A 12,149-nucleotide genomic window follows, 5' to 3' on the forward strand; every position below is an offset into this window, starting at 1 on the left:
GTCTCAGGTTACAAAACTAATGTACAGAAATCAGTAGCATTTCTATATGCCAACAACAGTCAAACTGAGAACCAAATCAAGGACTCAGTACCCTTCACAATAGCAACAAAGAAAATAAAATACTTAGGAATATATTTAACTAAGGAGGTGAAAGACCTCTATAGGGAGAACTATGAAACACTGAGGAAGGAAATAGCAAAGGACGTAAACAGGTGGAAAACCAAACCATACTCATGGGTCAGCAGAATCCACATTGTTAAAATGTCTATACTACCCAAGTGATCTACAGATTCAATGCAATCCCAATTAAAATACTAACATCATTTTTTGCAGATCTAGAAAATATAATTCTACACTTTGTATGGAACCAGAGAAGACTCCATTTAGCAGAAGCAATCTTAAGCAAAAAGAACTAATTGGGAGGCATCAATTTACCAGACTTCAAGCTATACTACAAGGCAATAGTAACCAAAACAGCACTGTACTGGTACAAGAACAGAGACATAGACCAATGGAACAGAACTGAGAACCCAGATATAAAACCATTCTCATATATCCACCAATCTAATTATCAAAGTCAAAACACATATTCTTTAATTAATTTATAATCTTTGAAAAGATAAATTAGAATTGGAGACTATTCTAAATGTTCCATGGAGATAAATACTCCTGGGAGAATTCAAAAGAAGGACTGTTGGAAGGAAGGCCTTTGGAGCAGAATGAATCTGGGGGAAGAGGGACTGAGGGAGGCAATTGGATCAATGAGTCAGTGACTGAGCAGGGTTGAGTTCCATGGTAATCCCTCTTCCCTCTAAGATTTCAGAAATCTTAAGGAAACCTTCAGAAAAACCATGGGTGACATTGCTTATGCTGTTCTTTAGCACTTTTCTGTGCTCCACCTGCAGTTCATCATCACTCACCCTGCACATATCTGCTATTCATATTCGGTTTTCAGATCAAATATCCACACCAAAGAAGCTTCAAACGCATCACTTGCATATTCTCAGAGCACTCTGTACTTTTTTTTCCTATAAAACCTAACAGAACTGTACTTAACATTTGTGTAATTATGTCTTCCTCGCCCCAGATTCTATAAACTCCATGAGGGCAGAAATTGAAGTAATTTGAACACATTAAATAGTATGTCTCCTCTAGCGAATAAGGATACTAATTTATATGCAAGACAAATTTAGATGAGGGCAGGGACTCTGTTTAATTTCTTCACTATTTGCTCACTGGAGCAGAGCATAGAGATCACAAACACTGAATATCCAATGAATAAATATGCAACTATTAAATAATGATGTATATTTATTGATATGCAAATATGTCCCCAACATGTAAGGAGAAAAAGCAGTTTATAAAACGGCATGCATTTATATCTCCTTTTACTGTAAAAATAATTATATTGAATGTATAATTGTATTCAAGATGTACAGCAGAATATTCCAGTATAAAGAATATATACAAATTAGTACTTATTGTATATTTATGTCTTGGTAATGCAATTAGAGTTGATGCTCTCATTCTATCTAAAGATTTTTTGTTTCCTCACATCTTGCAAGTATTTTATGAACATGTATTACTTTTAAAATTAAAAAAAAAAAAACAAAATTCATTTTGGAGAAAAACATCCTGTTAGTAATAGTATTTAAATTTAATGAAAAATAGAATTTTCTCTCATCATGACTCATAAAAAGAAATAAGCCACACTTTTGAAATCCCCGAAGGAGAGATCGAAATTATGATGAAATACAGTCAGAATTTTCAAGAAACAAGGAATTGTCATAGACTAGGTTATTGGTAGTAAGAACCTAAAATGAAGTAAGGTACTAGTGAATAAGTGGACACAGACATCAGGTATTGCAGAGACGGAACAGACAATACATTGTTCATGGTTGTGTGGTTGGTAGAAGGCAGTGGCTAAAACACTATTTATACAGTGATCCTAAGAGTATTTAGTACATCAGATAGAATGCGGACTTTCAGGTATATACAAATGTATTATACCAATTTCTTGGCCCTTTTCATGTCTTAAAGTTTAGATACATTAAATAGATTTCAAAATGGACCTAACATCCAATACGGGTTTATACTACCTTAGGGTCTTCTTTGGCCTCCTACAAACCACACAAAATATAGGCAGGTTATGTTCAGCTAGCTGCAACCAAAAGTTTCACCACAGCCATTTTTTTCAATAATTCCATCATCCACTACTCTTAAAATAGCACCCATGATGCCTACTAAATATTTTATGATTTTTCCTGTCATTTCTTCAACTGATGAATGAAAAATTTCACTCCATTTGTCATATCCAAGATTCCAAACAAGCAAGTCTTTTGCTGTTCAGCTCCTGTGAGTCACTCAGTTACCTTCATTCTTTTCTAACCCATCTAATGCTCATTTCTCCTTTGTTACATACACTTAGTGTGACACCTAAATAGTCACCTTTTCAAACTTATGCTGTATTTTTAGGTGACCTTATAGACATGTGATTTGATGTTTCTTTGTATTCTTTTTTCCAAGAGAAAAGGGAGATGTTGAATTCCCTTCCCATATGTACTCTACTCCTGCTCATTAGTATCTTAGGTCTAATGTCAATACAATGATAGCAAAAACAATAAAAAAACAGCAAATACAATTGTGCAATGCTTATGATATTCCAGGCACTATCATAAATATTAATAGTGTTGATTACTACCATTTTATAGTTAAGAGAAATTAAACAATTTCTAGTTTGCACAGACTAGAAACAAGCATTTGACCTCCGGGGTATTGAACTCCAATGTGTATGCCCTAAACTTCTCCCCTCACCCACTGTATTTCCCTTCGTCTGTGTAACTACCTCTTTTCTACTGTAATTAGCATCTCAGGCAATTCTGAACAATAGAGCTGATCCTATGGTAAACTATTCTCCTTCTAAAGGATGGCAGGAATATAAGCTGCAGCAAGTAAGATCTCTGGAAGAACTAAAATTACTACAGCATCATAGTAGTAGAGACAGACTGGAGATGGTGTCACTTCTTTGTAGATAAAATAAACACTTTACTAATACAATGGAAAGAAAATAGGATTTGGAATCAATGACTTGAGTATAAAACCCAGTTACACAATTGATTAGCATAATTACATTGGATATCACATCGTGTCACATTGCCCAGCACCTGTCTGGTACATGACAAGTAATTACATGCTTATTTAATGATTTTTTGAATGAAATAGGTAGGTGCTAGTATGTGTATTTCACAAGTATAAAATTCTTGCTTGCCTTCTGTATTCATTTAATATTTAGTGCCCGTTGGAACTTTGCATATATCCAATTAATATTTATTGAATGAACTGAATAGATCAAGATTTAAAATTTCTTAAAGACTTATCTTCTTTTTCTCTGCAATGGAAATAATGTTTCTGATGATTGAGTAGCTTAACAATTTTAAGTTCCCAGTCCACTGTTTAGAATACACTTGGTAATATATTTCAAAAATATCCAATAAATGATACCCTGCCCCAATTAACTTAAGGACTTATCAGTTGTATTAATGTTTTTTTTCTAGGCTAATTGAAAGGCTCTGACAAGTGCATTCTTAAGCTTAGTTCTTTAGATGAGCTAGAAATACAAGAAACAGCTCAGCTAAAAGTGTCTCAATTGCATTGCATGGAACATATGAAAATTCTAATTAGCGAAAGTTATGCAGTGGATAACTACTATGCATTCTAAATTATATTTATCCATTACAACTTTGTCATCAAATATTGCATGTGGCCTATAGTTAGCGTCACTGTAAATTTGCATTTCAACTGGAGAAAAAGACACCTTCTTTTTGTCTTCACTGATTAACATTTTCAAGGTCTGTAATTTTCTTGCTGCTCACAGAAACAAAGCAAGCCAAGCTCATACGGAAAGCCTATTCTCCAAGATATAAATATTTGCTATTCAGAAAACCTCAATGAGGGTTTAGTTATTTTAAACTAAAGAAAGAAAATTACTAGTAATGATTGGTTTCAGCTAGCGAAATGCTTTTATGCAAATATGTGAACCCTAAATATGACCTGGAAACAAAAGACTGCTTAACAGTTACTATTAAGCAATACATTAGTAGATCAATTAAACAGAACTTCTTTCTAATGAGTATGTGGTACAGGGGTTGCCATAGAAACCTGGAAAGGAAAAGCCCTTGAATGCTAATTTATCATTATAAGACTGTAAAATACCATTGGTGGCTGATAGTAACTGAAGTTGAAATAAGTGATTTCTAACCAACTTTTTGTATTATAAGGTGACTTTGAAAAGATAATCTATTATATACTATCTCCTATTTAGATATGCCATTTAGATATACCTTGTGCCGAGGTAACTCCTCCAATCCAGATCTATGTTTTTAGAACATCTCATTTTAGTGAATTTTCATATGCCTAAACTTGAGAGGAGAAAAATCTGGAAAATTCAATATGAATATTATCTTGATTCCTTTTTGTACCATTCTGGTGGAGATAAGTCTTTAGCCTACTTTCACATTTTTTGTACCACAATCATGAAATTGGGATTTACCAGGTATTGCAGTTGTGCAGAGCAGGAAAAGGGACAGACAGGATTCGGCAAAGAAAGACATTAAACTGCATAACAGACCCAATGGCAGCCTTGGCCAACTCTACAAGGATATCTGGAAATAAAATGTTTCTTCAGAGTTATACTGTACTGAACTAAGGAAACCAAAATTTCATTCCACTCATTGATGAGGTCTGGCGTGACAGTTGTCCCAGAAAGAGATGTGACCTCAGGCAAAGCAGCTCTCTGCTGTGGAGATAAAAGTTTCCGACTACACTAATGCCACATTGAAGGGGAATTGGGTAGCAAATCTGCATGTGTGTCACAAGTTGCTTAAGTCTAAGATTTAAAAGCAAAGATCAGACTGAATACAAACATCTTGTTTTTGTGTATGCAATGAGAATTATCTCAATAGCATGACTAAAAATATATTTGAGTAATTTGATCTTTTATAAGTTATTAAGAAGTATAAAAATATCAATTTGGGTTCATATAATAGTGTATGATGACACAGAATGCAAATTTTACATTGCTAAAAAAGAGTGGATGAAAAATCTCACATGTCTACTGTGTCATAATGTGGGAAATCTACCTCAAGCAGGAAAATGGTAGAAGAGATATTTCCAGATATGTTCCACTCAGAAAATAATCACATCTGCATAAGTGGAGGTAAAAGAGATCACTATAGTTAAATATTTAATGGTACTTAAAATACTTTCATATAGAAAACATGTAGGTGGGAGAATGTAATATTTTATAATAACAGTACAGGAATGCTAAATTTTTTAAAAAAGCATTTCATCCTCAAATATATCAATATCTTCTAAACCTGTGAAATCATAAAAATACATAGAGGGAGACACTTCCATTAAAATGACCTAATCTCTAATGTCCAAATCTGTGAGAAAGTTAAGAAGACTAAGAAAAGTGACAAAATATTTTTCAGAAGAATTATAAAGAAAGATAAAGGCAATTAATTACTCGAGGGTTAATAGAGCTCTGTCCTCACCAGATTGATTCCCATGTTGAAAACATTCAAGGGATTTTGCATGTGATTCAAGAGCAAAGATTCAAACTAATGTATAACAATTCAGGGCTTAAAGATTATATAGACTAGGAATTGGAACTTTGTAAGATCACACATACATGTCTAATACTTTCAAAATAATACAGGTTGGCATCAATCACCTTATTATTAATTTTAACTTGAAAAAAATAACCTTAAAATTTTCACTGTTATACTTTGCATACCCCAGAAAGTGATAAGGAAGTTATGCAGTGCTTGTAGTGAATCTAGACAGAAAATAAGCACTTACCTTATTTAGAACCTGAAGAAATGAAACAATCATAAAATTAAGAGTGCATTTTCTTTTAAAGTATTTCACCTTCAATTGTTATGTGTCTGAGAACATAGCCTCCTGAATTTATCATATGAAGATATAAACACTGATTATAACTCCACGTTGAATCTGGTACAATCTGGGCATGTATTCTCATAGACTATCAGAGTATGATGAAGCAAAGAAATGATAGAATTATTTAGTCCAGTAAGTGTCAAAGGCCCAAATAGGTGAAAATGATTCTCAAAAAACATAAAATTCACTTATGCTTGTCAAAATATTCTAGATAAGGGTAGAGGCATTAGTCTAAACATAGATATGTAAGGAAGTACATCAACTATTTGGGAAAAAACAGAGCTATTTATAAAACATATCCTATAAATTTGCATGTGCCAGTTTTATAAAACAAGGGAAATTCAAAATCTTGCCTTTTCCTCTTCTTCACTCATCTCACCCTAGAAGGTTATCTTCCACAGATATTACCAAGTAGTTTGATACCTCTTCACGGGTTTAATATGCCTAAATGATCTGCCTTACATCTGGTCTCCTTGTCTTTTCCTCTTGTGAAAGCGTAAGAACAACTCTACTATCATTTTCAGTATCATTGCCATATTGGTGAATTGCCTCGTATTTAGGCTATTTGATATTTCTCTGATGACAATGGCTCAGATTAAACATGGGTTACAGAACATTATGCTAGTTCTAGTGGTGTGTCTGTTGTTTTTGTAGTGTGTATTTTAATCACTTTTACTTTACAGTTGAGATTTTGCTTATGATTCACATGGTAACAGATATCAAACTAAATATGTTTAATTCTGTGAAGTTCATTTGTAAAACAGTTGTATTTTTCACAGTGGCCTGCATTAGAATGATATAATTTTATTTAAAGAGCCTTACGTAGGGCCAAAAGAGCAATCTCCACCCTACTTTAGAATCACTTAATTATTAATGTTTTTCTGTATACCAAAAATATCAGAAATCTGTTCTAGACTTGATATACTTTTGTGTTGTAATAACAAAGTTAAAACTTGTAAAAGTTGTAAAGAAATAACCTTAAGATAGACTTCTAAAGAAAGGAAAATATTAGTTCTTAAATGATCATTTGACGAAAGGAGAAATAATTTTCTGGCAAGAACTGAGTAACTTCTAAGTTAAAAGGGTCAAAAATAGACAATGATTCTGTGGACAGAGAATCATTAAAGTGAACTGTGTTAGAATAATAGCTATAAGACAGAAGGATAACTCATATGACATTTGATTCCGTTTGAAAAGTTCAAAGACTTCAAATCATTATAGCTAAGGATTGATTTATTTTTGTTCCCCAGCACTAAAAGGTAATTTTAAATGGAAGAATATCTTTATTTCAAGAAAAATGTTAGAGTCTTACTAAAGCCCAAAATGACTTGAGTTAATAAGACCTTTAAGAGCATGTACCAAAAAAAAAAAAAAAAAAAGCTCTTGATTTTCTTGATTTGTCTCTCCCACTATCTTTCTGATGTTATTTTTTCTTACACTTGATCTTAGCCAAAAGGCCGAGAAGCGATAATGATGTTATTTTTTCTTAAAACTTTAGTCAACCATCTAAAAATAGTACTGTGAGAAAAAAGTTCAATAATATGAAATGATTATTTTCAAAATAATTTTTAAATGTATTCTTAATGACAGTAGAATTGTTCTCCTTATGCCCATGGAACTCATGTCTACCTAATTCTTCCAATAGTCCAGTTAAGTTTGTATTATAGAATTTTTAAAATGTCATCCTGTGTATTCCTCCTTCCCATGTCCCCTCATTTTATTCCTTTCCAGTCAAAGCCCATGGTGAGTAGATTTCTGCATGTAGCAGTGCATCTGAATGGGAGGAGAAGTGGCTGGTGGAGGTTCCTATACAGATCAGCCTGTAACTAATGCTATAGTCCTTCATAGTTCTATATGTCTTGCATGCCTCAGCATGTTGAGGAAGTAATGGGGCATTTGCTGCAAGAGAATCACCCTGGAGCGGGGTGAGGCTGGATTACTTAGTTGATAATCAATGGGAATTATATGAGGCCTAAAAATATCAGGAGTGCCAGCAAAAGCCAAAGCAAGAAACAGGGAAGCAAGTGGAACCCATGGGTCTCCACCATTCTATGACAATGCACTAAAAGGTAAATGAGCTGAGGACATTTAATTGGTGGATATGTCATTTGGTCTAAGCCAAATGACAGCACAAAAGGAACAATTCATTTTCTTCCCCATAAGCCATATAAGATACATGCAGACCTATATAACCTTGAGGCAAAAGGAAAAAAAGAGGGTATAAGAAGAAACTTTGAAAATTGAATTAATTTTAAGCTAACTAGGAAGAAAATATTTTGAGTTGGAAAATGTTATATTGTTTTCAAACATCAGGTTGAACTTGTATGTTGCGTGTGCCTCTGTTTGTGTGTGTTTCTGCTATCAGTATCAGTGAGAGGGTGGCTAGAGAACAAGGTGGGATCAGATGTGGAAAACAAAGTAGATTAAAAGAAACAGAATTTTCACTGTTTTTTTGGTTAAGGAGAGCATTATAAACACTCATAATACCCAAAGATATTATATAAAAAGAATACTTACATATTAGTACTTCATTTACTCTAGGTTCTATTGATTGTTTGTATTTCAAGTCAAGTGCTACCCAAAGTAGCTTATGATTAGAATGTTTTAAAATTAGAGATGAGATTCTAGAGCTGTGCTGTCCACTATGGTAACTGTTAGCCACAAGTGATTATTTAACACCTGATATGTAGCTAGTCCAAACTGACATTTACTATAAGAGTGAAAAATCACATTGGACTCCAAAGCCTTAGTATAAAAGAAAAGAATGTAAAGTACCTCGTTAATAATGATTAAATGTTTAAATGACAATATTTTAAATATATTTCAATTACATAAATTATATTTTAATATTAATTTTATCTCTTTAATTTTAATTTTACATTAATATTTATTTATTTAAATATTTGATTATTGAGCACTTACTATATGTCAGCTAGTGCTTGTAATAACTTTCTTCAAAAGTGTAAAAGTTGTTCGATCCAGTGTACATGTTATATGAATAGGAAAATAAATGTTTGCAGCTATATAATATGTGAATACTTTTGATAAATTTATTTCCACCAATTTTGTTCAAAAGTCATCATTATTTTTGCCATCTGGTACAATTCATCAAATTATGAGCTATTTGATATAGGGAATTTTGTATCTTTTATAATAAGAAAGTAAAATAATAGTACCTAACATCATAAATATTCAATACATATACTTTCAATAACCATAGTTACAAACCTTAGATTCTATAAGAATCACTGTGGTCTTGTTTAAATGCATTTTGCTATGGCCCAACCCTGGAGTCTTAGCCATAGATCTATAAAAGGACCAAGAAATCTTTGCTTTTAATCAACACCCCAAAACTTTGAGGCAAATGGTTTGAAGACTACACTTCAAGAAATGTTGAAAAGGAAGGATAAGAAGCTCGGCCTTCAGTTTGGGTGATTTAGCAATTTTGCGTATTAAATCTAAATTTATTAAGCAACTCCTATGTGACATACTTCTTGATTCTGTAATAGATCAGTGAAATGGATAGACAAAATCCATATCTTACATTTGACAGGGATGACTATAGAAAAAGAACAAACCAGATAATTTCCAATTCCTTTAAAAGAAATAGAAGCACAGTATTATAACAGGAACATTACTTTAGATAAGATTCATAGGAAAGGGTAGTGTTTTAGTTGAGACCTGAAATTCAATGAAGTAGAAATTAAAAAAAAAAAAAAAATGCTTAGGGTTCTCAAGGCCAGTATGGCTAGAGTGTAATTAGTGTGAGGTCCTAGAGTTACATGGCAAAATCATCAAAGAAGGCATGATTTAGTTTATTAAGGCCTTGTAGGTCCTAACATGGTAAGTTATGTAGATTATATTCATGGCAAAATATGAAGCTATTGTAATGTACATCTGACGTTTTTGCTCACCCTGCTTCCTTGCAATCTTCTTTCAGAAATAGAGCCTTGGGGGGGTGGAGGGGAGGGGGGCGCCGAAAAATGGCGGATTAGGGGTGACCTCCTGGCTCTCTGCTCCCAGAGTAGGAGGTGAAGAACACGGAGGGCTACACACAGGTGGATGTTCTCCCACAAGAACAGCATCATGAATCTGCAGAGAAGCAGCACGGGATAAACAGCAATGGAGAAAAAAAAAAAGGTAAATTGGAGAATGGACTGCAAAGCCTGGAGAGTGTGAGATTTACAACAGGGAATAAAGTGTGGGATGGCTGCGCCCACCGGCCGGCCAGGGCAGTGTGATCTGACCCACAGGAGGACGACTGTTCCTCCACCGACCTCCACTGACACTCAGGCAGGGAAGCGCCTGAAGTCAGTGCGAAGTTGTGGCACAGGATGACAGGCTATGAGCAGTAGCGACAATAGCGGGAAACATTTTGAACTCTCCAGTGCTCTGTGCTAGGTCCGCACTGGGCGGGGGAGGATTGGTCTGAGTGAACACTTCCCTGGTCCCTAGGAGGGAGTTTGGGCACCTCGCCTCTGGCGGTCACCAGGACCAGAACAAAGGAGGTGAACGCCGAAAGGGAGGCTCTGCTCCTGGAAACCACTGAAGATTTGGCTGGCGCAGGGTGGGACAGAGAATGCAGGACCCTTTACTAGGCTGACGTGAGACAGTGGGTCAGGGAATCAGTGGGGACAGCCGGCAGCTCATTGAGACGGCCTGTCAAACCTAGCAAGCCCTGCCCCCGGGGAAGTCGCCTCCAGTGCTGTCTCTTTGTGGGTGGGCACCATTTGGGGGGTCCATAGCCTAGAAACGATGTGGCGCGTTGTGGTTCTGGGCACCACCCTTTCTACGGCTCAGCAGGGCAAGCTCAGGCAGTGGTCTCAGGCAACACCCCTGCCCCTGCCCAACAGAGCAGGCCCCACCCTTGGAGGAGGAAGGTAACCAGAGAAGCCACTTTCTGAACATTCCTCCCCCAACCGGCCACTTGCCTTTTCATATGAGCAAGATAAACCCTGCCCTTGGAGGTGCAGAGATGAGAGAAGCTGTTTCCTGTGCTGGGAGGAGCAGTGGCCTCAGGTAACGCCCCTTCCCAGCCTGGCAGGGCAGACTCCGCCCTTGGAGGCAGGGAGAAGGGAGAAAAATCGCTTTCTCTGTGTGACTGGCGTGAATCTGTGGGACGTTGGAAATAACCAAAAGGGGGCAGACTGTTGATTTGGTCCATTGGTTTGGTTTTGATCATCTGATAAGAACATAACACTAGGGCTCGCCCTTGGCACCCAGGCTGCTGCCAGCTTTAGGGCTTGTGGACTGGGAAGGAAAATCCTGGCCAGAGTCCTCAGCAATTCCACCAATTGATACTCCCCACCTGGAGCTGCCTCTCAAGTGTGGTGAAAGAGCCCTGAATAACAACCTATTAGTAGATCTCTCCTAGCAGCAGATCAAGCAACCATAGAACTATACACTCTCAGGCTCGCAGGTACCTGTTTCTCTTACCCCACCTAAAGTGGCAACAGGGCTCAAGGTACTCTTGGGAGTGACAAGACGTTTTCCAAAGATCGGGGCACTTGTATACCCCATTCAGTGGTTTAGAGCCCAACACAAAGGCATTGGAATACCTTGATAATAGACTCCTCCATGCAAACTACAAGCAACAACAGAGAGGATAACCCCATAGCTCAACACAGTGCCTTTCATCAAACTATTGGAGGGCAGAGGAGTCACACACACAAGAGTGATTCACCATCTGGGAGCTTAAGTAAGGGGTCCAACGTCACTAATTTCCTTTGGCAAGAGGTGAAGACAATAGGTCAGAGATAACCCAACAGGCTAAAACACCTCTAAGGCAATACAGGAACAGAGCACATCTCCCTAGCACTGTCAAAGAACATCCCTTTGGGGACTTGGAGATAAAGCCATAAACCAGCCCTAGCACCCCCAGTTCTCGGCAAAGTAGCCTGATGAGAAAGAATCCACGAAAGAACACAGGAAACATGAAAGATCAGAGAGAAAAGTCGCCCCAAACAAAACATTCAATCTCCATCAATAGATAGCAACTTACACGATATGATTAAACTGACAGAGGAAAAATTCTGAATATGGATTGTAACAAAACTCAATGGAATTGAAGAGAAAATAGAAACTCAACATAAAGAAGCCACAAGAACAATACAGAAAGTGAATTAAAAATTCTCTAAAGAAATTGAAATACTATGGAAAAACTGAACAGAAATTCTGGAAATGAAAGA

General features: G+C 36.2%; 1 pseudogene; it reads right to left on the reverse strand.

Annotated features, from left to right (window-relative positions):
* Positions 1-7,262: 7,262 nt before the first annotated feature.
* LOC138398572 (U2 spliceosomal RNA) lies at positions 7,263-7,430 on the reverse strand (annotated as a pseudogene).
* Between the last annotated feature and the right edge of the window lie 4,719 nt (positions 7,431-12,149).

Source organism: Eulemur rufifrons, chromosome 17 (assembly GCF_041146395.1).
Source record: "Eulemur rufifrons isolate Redbay chromosome 17, OSU_ERuf_1, whole genome shotgun sequence".
Taxonomy (NCBI): domain Eukaryota; kingdom Metazoa; phylum Chordata; class Mammalia; order Primates; family Lemuridae; genus Eulemur; species Eulemur rufifrons.